Source organism: Miscanthus floridulus, chromosome 13 (genome assembly GCF_019320115.1).
Source record: "Miscanthus floridulus cultivar M001 chromosome 13, ASM1932011v1, whole genome shotgun sequence".
In the NCBI taxonomy this organism is placed as follows: domain Eukaryota; kingdom Viridiplantae; phylum Streptophyta; class Magnoliopsida; order Poales; family Poaceae; genus Miscanthus; species Miscanthus floridulus.
The window spans coordinates 74095727-74108800 of NC_089592.1; the positions used below are offsets into that span (position 1 = coordinate 74095727).

Genomic DNA, 13074 nt, shown 5'->3' on the forward strand with positions numbered 1-13074 from the left:
TGGGCTGCTTCTGTATTGTTCGTTGGCCCACGACTGGCATTGTTAATTTACATTAAAAAAAGGTTTGAATTGAAAGACCAAAAAGGTTATTCCGTTGCCAGGACTCGAACCCGGGTCTCTCGGGTGAGAGCCGAGTATCCTAACCAGCTAGACTACAACGGATTTTGCTCAAAGAGTATGTGTAATTTTAATTGTAAAAACTTCCTTATATTCCTTCGGAAGAATCTTCATGGCATTTAGATTTCTTCCAGGAAGTTGCTACATGAGTAATTACTAGCAAATGTGTCTGCGCATTGCAACGGAACGCAATAGGTATAGAATTTGGACTTTGTTTCATCGTTAGATATGAGCTATTCTAACTCATACGAGCACGGGTTGCATACGAGATACCTAGGGTGTGACCCGATACGTAGTGGAATCAGACTCTATATTTATCATCGATACACGAGTTGTCCTAAGTCATATGAATATGAGTCAAGAGTTCGGGATATATATGAGACATGGAGGAAGGACGTGATTGCAGTTTGGAAAGTAAAAGGAGAAGGAGGAGGAGGAGGGGAGGTATTTCAAGTCGCAAAAAGGGACTCTTGATGGTTGTGGTTTTGGTCCAGACCGGCTCGATCGTCAACCCTGATGAAGCGTTTTGTAGCAAAATTGGTTCAGCTGAGAGCATCTCTGTAGTACATATCTTAATACTTCTCCTTATCTCTATAAAACTGTTATATTGAGGATAACAATATTTTTCTCCAGCAATTTCTCAATACCTCTTCTTTTTTATGGCCACAAACATTCCCCTCATCTCCCCTCAAATAAAGCGGAGTTGTATCTCCCTAATGACATGGAGAATATGAGAACTAACATTTTTCAATCATCTTTTCTCCTACACTCCCGTGGGACTCACCTTTTATAAAGTTATTAGGGAAGATATATTGCGGGGATGACGGCGGCGACGTGCGACGCATCGGGCGGCAAAGCGCGCACGGTGGTAGGGTTGCGCGGCCTTGCTCGCTCATCAGCGTGCAACACGGCGGGCAACAGGGTGCTGAGTCGCAACAGAGGAAAGGAAAAAAAGGAAAAAGAATATGTGTACTTAATCAGTGATAGTTATGGGTAATTTTTTCTGACTCCACAGATCTCTCAGTTTGCAGAGCATCCCTGAGGTGCTTCACGAAATCCGTGGATTAGGGACATATCTATAGATTTTGTGGAGCTACTCTATGGTGGATCTACGTGAAGCTAGAGGATTTTGACTTTGAAAAAATAGATCTAGAGATGGTTGTTACAGATACGTCCAGAGTTGTTGGAGCTGCCAAATCTCTACCTCTATAATACACCACTTTAAATTATCCTACAACCATCAAACAAATCCCACCTCTACAGTCATGACATAAACTACGTCCACCCCATAAAACGCACACAGAAAAAGATGACATAAAAAACATACGCACCAAATTAACTCTCGCTCATTCTCTCTCCTTACTCAACCACATCCGATGGCCGATATTCTTTGGATCTCCCACCCTGATCTCCCCACTTCACCGCACTGCCCCCACCCACGCGTCTGCACCCTCGAGCATCCCTCACCACTGCGCCTCCCCCCCCCACACTCCTCCTCGATGGCCTTGAGCAGGCCAAGGAGATGCACGCGGCCAGCCTGCCCGTCCTCTCGTCGCTGGGGATGTCGCCCTCCCTGTCGACAGTTGCGCCGGTGAGGCGAGGTCGGCCTCCTACTCTCCCCTCTTTTTTGCCCCGGATTTGCTGCGATCAGCTCCTGATCTCTCGAAGGTTCTTTGTTGCTTGTCGCTGATCTTGAAAAGAACCCCGTGGAGCTCGGGTGCAAAGATCCAAATCACCAAGGACGTCGATGCGGACACAACTGCCCTCCTACACCGTTGCTTGAAGGTTTGTTTTTCTGCACTCTAATCCCTGTCCACGTATGTGCAGTTTTCCATGCCAATGGATGATTGAAGTGTACAGAAAATGAATTTGCACTATGTCAAATTGTCAATCTTCAGGTTGGTAGCACGGTTTCTGTTCACTGATCTGTTGCAGAGCTCGCCCACAGGCTTGTTTTATTAGTCCATTACGAGATGTGATTACTTTTATCAATTTGTAAATAGTACCACAGAAGAGATGTAATTTTTTTTTTCTTATGTTTAATATGAGCCTTTTCTGTCAAATGTCTGACTTTCTATCAATGGATTTAGCAATTACTGGACCCAGTAATCATGTTACTGATGTATTGCTCATTTAACATGCATGTGTACAATTGTAGATGGAAAACGGCAAAGCAATATGGGATGCAGTCCAGGATAATATTTTCGTAGATATTTGCCTGGAAGAAATAGCTGCTCATGATATTGTATCCGCGAGAGATATCTTAGTAGAGTTGGATTCACTAATAGAACATGGAATTCTGGGACTCAATTGTTTAATTTCCCAGCAGCCGTTCAGATCCAGGAGTGTGGGATCTTGCTACATTGCCAATATTTCAAATTATGCCAGTTCCATCACACCAAGTTTGATCCCTTCATGGTCAGTGTTTGCTCCTTTCATTTTGCTAAACATATAGAGAAATTTCCATTACTTGTGCTTATTTTGCCATATGTGGAAACGTGAAGTAGTGTCATGTCATGCCATTGTAGCATTGATGGCTTTGACACAGGGCATTTTCTGTGATTAATATTGTGTGCCGTTGCTGCCATTATGTATTAAGATTCATGGGCGATGAAAGTTCCTACATAAACAAATATGGGTTATTCTCTGTTCCAGGAAGAGTGCTTGCATAGGATGCAGAACCGAAAAAAGTTACTTAATGTGGTCTGTAGCGTAGTATACAACTTAATTGCCTGCATATTTGATTTGATGGAACAAAATGCATTTAATATTAGCCTAGAGAACACAAGTTGTCTTCTAATTTTTCTGTCAAAGATTGATGGATTTTTTGTGTCACACAAACCCTGATAGGATAGCAGCCAGGTAACATGTTACACATCATTTTCTTTCTGTTGTTACACATTTTTACACACATGAAAATTGTATTGTCTTATAGCAGCCAGGGAAAAATGCTATCATTCTCATGTGGAGTTTTCTCAGGGATTGTGTTATAATTGTTCTGTTCCTCAGCTCGAATCATGTATGGTCTAGCCGATTGAGTGATATAGTCAATATTGGTGGATTTGACACTGCTCATGCTGCCTCAAGAAATGTTTACAACTGTGAATTTCTTAATACAATGAATTTCTTTGAATATTCTGCATAAACACATGATGTGTGATTATGGAATTGGCAGTCATGAGCTGCTGAATGTGTTATGCACATCCAAGCCTAAAGGTAAGAACTGTGACGACGTGTTCTGTTCTTGGCAAGTTCTTACCTGTAATTCATGCCTTTTGGTCTTTACAGCTACCGTACCTTAGATGGAAGAGATTTGCTGTTGTTGCAGCACTCTACATATTAGCTGTCCGTGCAGTGATTGTTCAATAACATGGACAAACAAGACAGATCTATTGTTTGCAATTTGCGCAAACATCCATTTGATGGCCAATACGAACCTTTGGAGTAAATCATTCTAAAGAAATTTGTTTTGTTCTAATTTGGATATTTCCATTGCCCGTGAAAGAATTGCTAGAATAAGTAATTTGTTGCATGTCTTTGTTATTTTTGCAAAGAATGGATCCGAAACACACGACTATATCCAATTTCTTTAAATGCGAGAAACATTAGAGATATTTTAGATGAAAACAAAGAGATGGATCATGATTGCTTCAATATAGCAATTCGGATGGCTGCACAGAACAAATTCTTGTTGATGAAGAATCAAAAACAAAAATACCACTTTATGGATCTTCAGTTTGCTGTAAGTCCATCTAATTCTTAATTCTATAATTAATCAAATACTTATAAATTTTGCAAAATCAACAGCCCATAACTCTGTTTGGACGAGATCCGCGATGTTGTGGCAAACTATAATTTCATGAAGTCATGGGATGGTGTAAGATTGCCACCGATCAACACTGTAAGCATATATTCTCTAAGTATATTCCGTACACTACATACAAAATTAATAACTTAACTTATTATATCTATTATGTACAACTATCAAAATCACTGAGGATGGAATTTTTGAGGACATTCTTAAGAGCCATGTAAACGAATGTTTTGACAACTTTCCTGAAGATCTCCAAGCCATGATTAAGGACTTAGACAGAATGTAACTTAAATGGTTATATGAGAACAAACTTTCCTATGACTTCTTAGTTTTCCGGATTGTATACATGCTCAAAGCTATTGTGTAAAAGTTGAACTATGAAAAAAAAACATTAATTGTTTTCATGTGCGTCTCCAAAATAAATTCGTTGCGTTAGCACGAACATTATCCTAGTAGACTCTAAGTTGAAGTTGTTTGCCAGAGCCAACGGCAGCAAGGCAGATTCGTAGGGGTATCTACGCCCTGCCTCATCCTGGACAACTACCTCTCCGATGACGACGATTTGGATGATGAAATTTATGTGGTCATTATGCCTTTATGGTTTGATATCTTCTGGTTGCAGTAGGCCAGTAGCTTTTTCTGAAAGAGAAGTTTGTGCTAGAACCTACTGGTTGCTGTCTTCAGTAGGGCCTGGCAGTCTTCTCTTCCTTGTCGCTAGACTTCGATTCAATCTTGTAGTGCAAATGGTAGAGATATTGAATTCCTATAATCCATACTCAGCACCTGTTTAGAACGGAGAAACGTAAAACAGAAGAAAGGAAGAAAAACACAGGAATTGAAAATGAGTGTAGGTGGATTGAAAAAAAAACCGAATTTTTATAGGAACGAGTGTTTGGGACACAGGAACATAAGAACATGTTTATTTCCTTCGTTCTAATGAACAAGGGCTTACTCATCTCTCCATTCACATGTAGGAAAAATCTTCCAAGAGCTTGGAGTAGATGCTTTATTTCCTCCATTTCATTAAGGAAAGCAAGCCTTTCTATAGGAAAGAAAAACTTCATTCCTCTATTACAAACACCATATAATATAAGCAAAACATAGAAATTGAATTCCTTTGAAATTCCTATTAAATTCCTCCAATCCAAACAAGTCCTCATAGGGTTAGGATAGCTCATGTTTGGTGACAATAAATACGTAATCCGATTTCACAATATATATCACTCGGACTCATAATTCGTGCTTATACGAGTTAGAACAATATGCATCTAGTAGGGATTGGACATAGTCTGATCTTATATTATTGAGTTCTGTTACATCATATGAAAATGTTTGCTAGTATATATTAAAAATAGAGATATAGTTAAACTTAAACTAGTTGACTTCACTTAACGCACGGTGTATGCTTATTCTATGATTTGGAGTACACATATCTATCTTTCACTGTTTTCAAAATCAAAATTCAAACGCATCTCTTAACATCTACCGGTGATACCAAGACTTAATCCCTGCTCACACGTATGTGTATGACACGAATCATCTTGCTCGGAGTTTAACACCTTATTCGCTTAATCGTATCAGCTATGTTTATCAGTTATGATATAGTGTTTTTCTCTCACAACAAAACAGCATCAGCAGACTTATAAGCCACATAAACCATAAAGAGTGTAGGTTCCTGCGTCCTAAACCATTCTAGTACGATACGAAATCGTCCAGCTCACCGTCCGCGTCATGTTATTAGTTTTTTTTTCTTCATTTTGTGTATGTATGAATCCGCACTCTGGCTGTGGACAGAAATTTATGGCCTCAATACACACGGGCATAATTCTATTCTATATACGTGTACACTTACAAGAATAAAAAAAAAAACTGCGCAGCATTTTTTAAGAAGAGAAGAGAAATAGAAAAGGGTAGCAGTGTAGCACCAATCGCCCCACCAACAAGGTCACGGTCCCGTCTCCTCTCATCAGATCACGAGCCACACACAGGTGTGGGTGTGGGAGCCCGATCCGATCGCCAGATCCGCCGGCCTCTGCGCCGATCCGGGCGTCCTTCCACCGCTCCTCTTCCTTCTATCGTAGGCGCGCCCTCGCCGCTCGCTGGAGCGGAGATCCCTCCCTGCAGCCCGTACTGCTTGATTCCTTCTTATTGCCTTGCCGGTAAGGGATTTTGTTCTGCACACTCTGCTGCAATGGTTTGATCGGAGAGCCTGCAAATTCAAATCCTTCTTCTCCTTATTATCCGACCCGTCCGGTTTGTCGCCGATTCGATTTCTTTGATTGATGCGTCTGCCCCCCCAGTGTCACCCTGCGTAAGATCTTGCGTCAATTCAGACGTTACTAATGTTCATGTCATGTCATGGCTTATGCGATTCGAGATATATTGAGTAAATTGGTTTAGAACCCGGGGGCCTCAAATTGAGTTGATCAGGCTTCTTGCTCCACATGGTGCACGCTGCTGTTTCGCGCAGCAAGGTCTGGCGGAATCGCCCGAGCTTCAGCTTAACGCATTGCGAGTCCTTTTCTGTAGGTTCCCTTGGTTCGCGTGCACAAGTTGTCACGTAGAAATTGTCACGTGTATCTAGTTCCTGTAGCATTGCTTGCACGGTCAATTCGTGCGTGCCGTACATAGTTTTCGATGCCTGAATGGGCTTCGTGTGCTATTTATCATACCTCGACTGTACGTCATGTTGGTTGGTGCAGATCGTGCTAGTCTAGAGGGTTCTGCCAATGTCATGTGGCTATATATTCCCTGAGATGTGGTATTGTTTTCACTGAATAGAATGATGCATGTTAATCGCGTAAGCTTCTTTACCCTGTAGACCTAGTAAGAGGCCAAGTACATGCCACAAGTATGAGAATTTCGAGCACTGCTGATTGCAACTCCCTGTATGTGCTTTTATCAATGGTCAACATATTCGGATACAAGTCAATACAATGTGTATGCTATGTACTGGGTGATGCAATCACATGGTATTTTGATGTAAATATGTTAGGGAAGCAACTATCCTTCTTTGCTATTTAAGGCCAATGTGAAAGTTTAGCTTATATTTCATAATAATAGAATATGTTGCACTCAGTTTATCTCATACAATTGGATAGCCTCATTTGTTGAAGCCTGACATGATTTTGTTGAACCTTGATATTTCAGGCTCTATGGATAAGCAGGAGCCAGTAGCCAATGTCGAACAAAAGATAGGTCTCTCCGAGAAGCCTAAGGAGCAGGTCATTACTCATTACTGTATTACTGTTTTTTATCCTTTTTTTACACTTTGTTTATTTACTCTGTTTGTCGATTGTATCAACCATCTATCTCAGCCTGTTGCCAGTAAGGATGAGAAAGCAGCTGTGCCCCCAATTTCAGTTGATTCAAATGCTATCGATCTACCAAGTGAAGGCCAAACCCAAGCTGGCACATCCAACATGGATGGGGGCCATAATGGTGCACACAACTTCTATGCTTCTCAGGCACAGCCATTCTATTACCAAGGTCAGCTTGCATGTCTCTTCACACAGTGGCGTAGCCAGGATTTATAGTTAGGGTGGTCCATTGTTAATGCTTTTAACCACTATAAATATAGCATATCGCTACATCAGTATATAAATTACCAAATGCAATTAAGATAAAGAGGACATACGTCACTGCTACTACTTCATGTGAGGTCTGCAACTTCTTTGATGCATATTTCTGAAAAAGGGAGACAATATCACCACTCATTTTAATGTTTCAACAAATATGCAAGAGGATTATATAATGTTTCAGTTTACCAAACCAATAATCCAATACTGCAAACTGAAATAAAATAAATTCAGTGCCACATAAAAAAATCTTCCAATAATCTAAAGCCACAGAAGTCTAGAATCTAATAAATCAGTTTTGCATACCATGTGTCTTATGTACTTTTGTTGTCCATGCCAATTGCGGATCGCCGATCACCAATCCTGGCTCCTATTGTGATTAATTGCTAGGGAAGAAATTGGAGAATCTGAAAGGAAAAGGAGAATCGTGAGTACATGACTAAACGAGAGTAGGGCAGCTAGCAGCAGGCTAATTGTCTTTGGCTTAGTTATTGAGTCTTCGTATCAGGATTCAGATGTACGTGTACCTGCAGAGCTGCTGCTCCGCGTTTTCCATTGTAGTTCGTGGAGTAGCCGATGCCCGATGGCCGTGCTCACCGTCGCCACGTCGCCTGCTCCTACGGCTGCACCGCATGCACACAGAAGAATTCGATGGGACACCGCACAGCCGCACGGAAAAGAAGGGGCGCAGTCTGATGCGATGGGCATTGGCGGAAGGGCAGAACGTAGAAGGCTGAGCGGCACACAGGCGGATTCTCCAGTCCCGACTGTACCGATGTGCCTTGGTTGGCCGGAGCGCAGGGTGGTCCGCGGCCCACAAGGACCACCCTGTAGCTCCACCCCTGTCTTCACACTTTGCATTCCTTCTCCAGTCTTTATGACAGAACATCAACTTATGCATTGTCCTATGTAGTTGATCTCATGCTATAATAGCCTATGGAAACATAAAGAAGCAATGATATCAAAAGTTTTAGACTATCTATTAGGAGGTGCTCTTAACATATTTCTCTATGAATTTACCTATGATTCATCAGGGGTAGAAATATAATATATATCAACGTAAAATCTGTTTTTGTGGGATGGGCTCAAAACCCACTTATTTTGTTTTCTTTAATATATTGTAGATTTCGCAGCTTCCATCTTGATTGATGAATGTTCTTGTTGCATCCTTTAACATAGTTCACTCTATGAGCAGGCTCCGGATATGAAAACCCTCCACAAGAATGGGACACGTATCCTCCCTACATGAGTGTTGAAGGATTGGAAGTGGGTCCACCAGTAAGTAGAAAAAGTTATCCTCTGTCATAAATATGCCATAGGCCACTTCTCTAAATTTGTCTTGTCTTGAAGGTTGTATACAATGAGGACCCCTCATTGATGTTCCATGGTGGCTATGGTTATGACCCATATGCTCATTATTCTCCTATTGCAACACCTGTACCGACTGCTGTTAGTGGAGATGGTCAGCTCTACTCCCCTCAGCAGTTCTCCTTCTCGGCTCCTTACTACCAGCAGTCAGTACCACCTGGCATGCCATATTTAAGCTCTCCTACTCCAATATCACAGGGTGATACAAATACAATGATGCCGATTGACCCAACACAAGGAGCTTTTATCGCTGATACCCTGAGTCCAAACAGCTTCCTGTTTGGCCCAAGACCTGGTTATTATCTAACTTTGTACTTTGTTCAGTTCATTTATGTCATGCTATAGGTAACATTTTTACTTTGTGACATCTCTCAGAATGGTTTAGATCTTCAGAAGGAACTGGGTCATTTCCATCACCTGCAGCTTCACCTCAACCTTATAGTGGTGTTCCAGGGACCTATGGCCAAAGCAACTTTCCAATGGCTTCAGGAATGGTATTCTCTTCACATTGCTAACCCTATGTTTATCTTCCCTCAAATAGTACTTAAGAAATATGCAGCTCCTTGCACACGTTACCATTTCTATTGGGAGTCTCGGGGTAGTCTTTCACTTCAGAAACAAATCTAGCTTAACTTTGTCCAAGAAGAACAATGTAAACTCTACCCTTCAGTGTATATATAGCTAATGTCTTTTGTCCTTTTGATTCATTGCCAAATATGTCTGAGTTGATGTTTAAATTCAGATTTGATTGCTGCCACCAGATGTGATTTAAACTCTGCTCTGCAAGCATGCACCTGCATCTGTCTGTCACTGGTTTTGGGGATTACCCACCATTTAGCTGGAATTCTGACTTGCTGTTTTATGCTGACGCATATTATATGCTAGAAAGACTGAAAAGAAATACAAACCTAAAAGACAGGAATATACAGTTTCATAGATAACTGAATTTGTTTACGTGTAGATCTGCCTTTTGATATTTATCTGTTTCTCCTCCAATTTCAGCCATCGCCTCACCAGAAGCCCTTCTATGGTTTGGGATCCACAACTGACTCCTATGGAAGGGGTTTCTCTCATGGTGGAATGTTCCCACAGGCCAGTAATTATGGGGGATCCTTCACCAGCTTTGGCCTTAACGGTAGAAGTTCAATCTCGATCGAGAAAGGGCGCAGGAGGGGAAGGGGTAATGCACTTATTTGCAGCTGCAATGGTCCTCTTGACTTTCTTAATGAGCAAAGTCGGGGTCCACGTGCTACTAAGCCTAAGAAGCAACCAGAGGTTGACAGTAAGGATGAGAAGCCTACTACAGGAGTTGGTCGTGAGTTATACAACAGGCCTGATTTTGTTACAGAGTACACGAATGCCAGGTTTTTTATCATAAAATCATACAGTGAAGATAATGTGCACAAGAGTGTCAAATATGGTGTTTGGGCTAGCACCACAAATGGAAACAAGAAACTGGACTCAGCCTATCGCGAAGCTAAGGAGAAGGAAGAGCACTGTCCCATTTTTCTGTTATTTTCGGTAATTAAAGCATCATCTCCATTCTTTGTTGTTCCCATTTTTCTGTTATCTACTAAGTAGTATTCCTGGCTAATATTAAAAATTGGAACAATATATATACAGGTGAATGCCAGTGCACAATTCTGTGGTGTTGCTGAGATGATTGGACCAGTGGACTTTGAGAAAAGTGTGGATTACTGGCAGCAAGATAAGTGGACTGGACAATTCCCTGTGAAGTGGCACATAGTGAAGGATGTACCCAATAATCTTTTCCGGCATATAATTCTTGAAAACAATGACAATAAACCTGTAACAAACAGCCGAGATACACAGGAGGTATTTTTAGACTTCTTTCTCTATCTCCATTTGCTTAATTTGCATTTGAATTTGTCCTTGTGCATAAGCTTGTTTTTTTAATGGGAAATCACTATCAAATATTGGTTAGTATGTGCCACTGCCATTCATGCTTTCAGTTCAGCTGTTAATATTCTCACGCCTTTCTTTTCCATTTTATACTTTCATAAATTCACAGTATTGTCTATTTGATGTGACACATGACTCTACACATGAGCTTATTGTAGGTGAAACTAGAGCAAGGACTGGAGATGCTGAAGATCTTTAAGAACCATGATGATGATGCATCAATCCTTGATGACTTTGACTTTTATGAGGAGCGTGAGAAAGCGCTGCAGGAAAATAAGGCATGCCTACATCAGCAACATCTACCCAGTTCTATTGTTGTTGAGCCCAAGAAACCCTTGGCTGTACCCACTGACCTCGTGGGCCATATCACCAAGAGTTTTGCTCAGGCTGTGCGGCTTGGTGAGGCCAAGACTGTAAGCCCTTTGGCTGAGAAAGTTTCTGGCGGCGATTCGTCTATTCCTGTGAAGCCGGTTGAAGTTAAGCAGAGTGGTTTATCTTAGGAACTCTTGATCGATGTGATTGAACTGTACTCAAAATATCATCCATACGGTTCCTGATCAAAATATCGGGAATGCATGTACAGATGGATGATGATGAAACCTAAGACATCGGCGAAGATGGCTTCTTGCGCTTTTGGTCAAGCATGCATGTACACTAGGGTAGGTCTTTGCCAACCTTGGAAGCATAGTTTCTTGAATAGTTTCTCTTTTTTTCTTCCCTTTCCTCTTCCTAGTATTCCTCTCCTTCTCTTTGCGTCATATGGTGATTCCTTAGTGTCTAGCCTTAAGGAGAGGTGCAGTTTTTGTGCAAGCCTCTGTAAGTTTCATGTTCCATGGCATATAAATAAGGCCTTTTTGCTTCTTTTCATTCAAGTAAAAAAATCCTTCTTTTATCTATTGTTCTGTGGCAGTTTATTATACCATGTCCGAACAAGACCTATTCACCTATTCACTATGTAAGCAAAACATAAACGCTATCCAGGTGACCTGGTTGTGATGACTACAATAATAAGTAACTGAACAATTGTTTATGTTTGCTGGGAGGGACATACTGTCATGTGGTACTGTGATCTATGGCTGCAAGGTTTACAGATGCTTGTCAGCTCTCATGACATGAATTGATATTTGCGCAAGCTATATTTTGACAGTGCATGAGCATAGTTCTATGCAAATATTTAAGGAAAATTCACTGTTGTAAATTTGCTAATAGCTATACTTTGACAGTTCATTTTGCGATCTGGATATGGATATGGAAATGAAGTAGTCAAGGCATGTCATGTCTTGAAATTGCGTGATTTCCATACCAAGAAAGTAGCATTGGAACCCTAAATGCAGATTTTAGGTCGTTATGTTTTTCTTTTCATTCTGCTTGTCTTTGTGTTTTGGGTCATTTAATTTAAAACATGAATTTATTAAGTTACGTTTTCATCCATTAAACATGAACATTTTCAATATGATGTTTTACTTATTATATGTATAACTTGTTGCTGGTAATTTGAGAATGGGTCGGAGGTGCATGGGTCTGTGCATCGTCCTTTTCATCCATTTGTTTGGGTCGTTGGTATTTTCCTAGCCTTTTCATCCATTTGTTTGGGTCGTTGGTATTTTCCTAGCTTTACTCGATTAGTTTATCTCATCGTCATTGTACACAGGCTGAAAACTGACAGAAACCCAGCAAAACTGTGCAGTCGGTTTAGTTGTTAGCTATTTGTAAAAAAAAAACAAAACATAAAGTTGACTAAAATTTCACGATCAAGGCAGTTCTTTTGCTGGTCGCAAAAAGAATAGACCGGATTACATGTCAATTTCCTATTTGCGTGTATTTACATTTGTATTGTGTTATTTACAAAATAAAAGCTTTGAGGCAAAAACCACGTTACAGTACACATCTCATGGAAAGAAAAATAGGAAAATATATACTTAACCCCAGACTATCAGTGGTTGTCTACTTCATCCTCTCACCTATAAAACTAGTAAAACTAGATATTTTACCACTTAAATTACTGAAAAACCGTCTAAATAACCCTTGAGGTGGTTTCAACTAACGCGACATATTATGTGGGAGTTGACAGGGTGGTGTTAGTTAACAATAGAAAAAATCTACATCCCCCTAGCATATCAAGGGCTAACTACATAACGCCCTCAACTATAAAACATGATATTGTACCACTTAAAGCATCTAATAATGTTTAAATGACACCTAGATGGTTTTGTAGGGCCGTTTGGAGTTTGGACACAGTATCCGACACACTAGCCTAAGTACCCATGTTGCATG

The 13074-nt window shown here is 40.7% G+C and overlaps 1 non-coding gene and 1 pseudogene across 1 annotated transcript; one reads left to right on the plus strand and one right to left on the minus strand.

Moving 5' to 3' along the window:
* Nucleotides 1-89: 89 nt before the first annotated feature.
* TRNAE-CUC (transfer RNA glutamic acid (anticodon CUC)) lies at nucleotides 90-162 on the minus strand. The gene has a single exon. It is a non-coding gene; the product is annotated as a tRNA-Glu (tRNA).
* A 6198-nt stretch (nucleotides 163-6360) lies between these two features.
* LOC136500386 (YTH domain-containing protein ECT3-like) lies at nucleotides 6361-11830 on the plus strand (annotated as a pseudogene).
* The last annotated feature ends 1244 nt before the right edge of the window (nucleotides 11831-13074 follow it).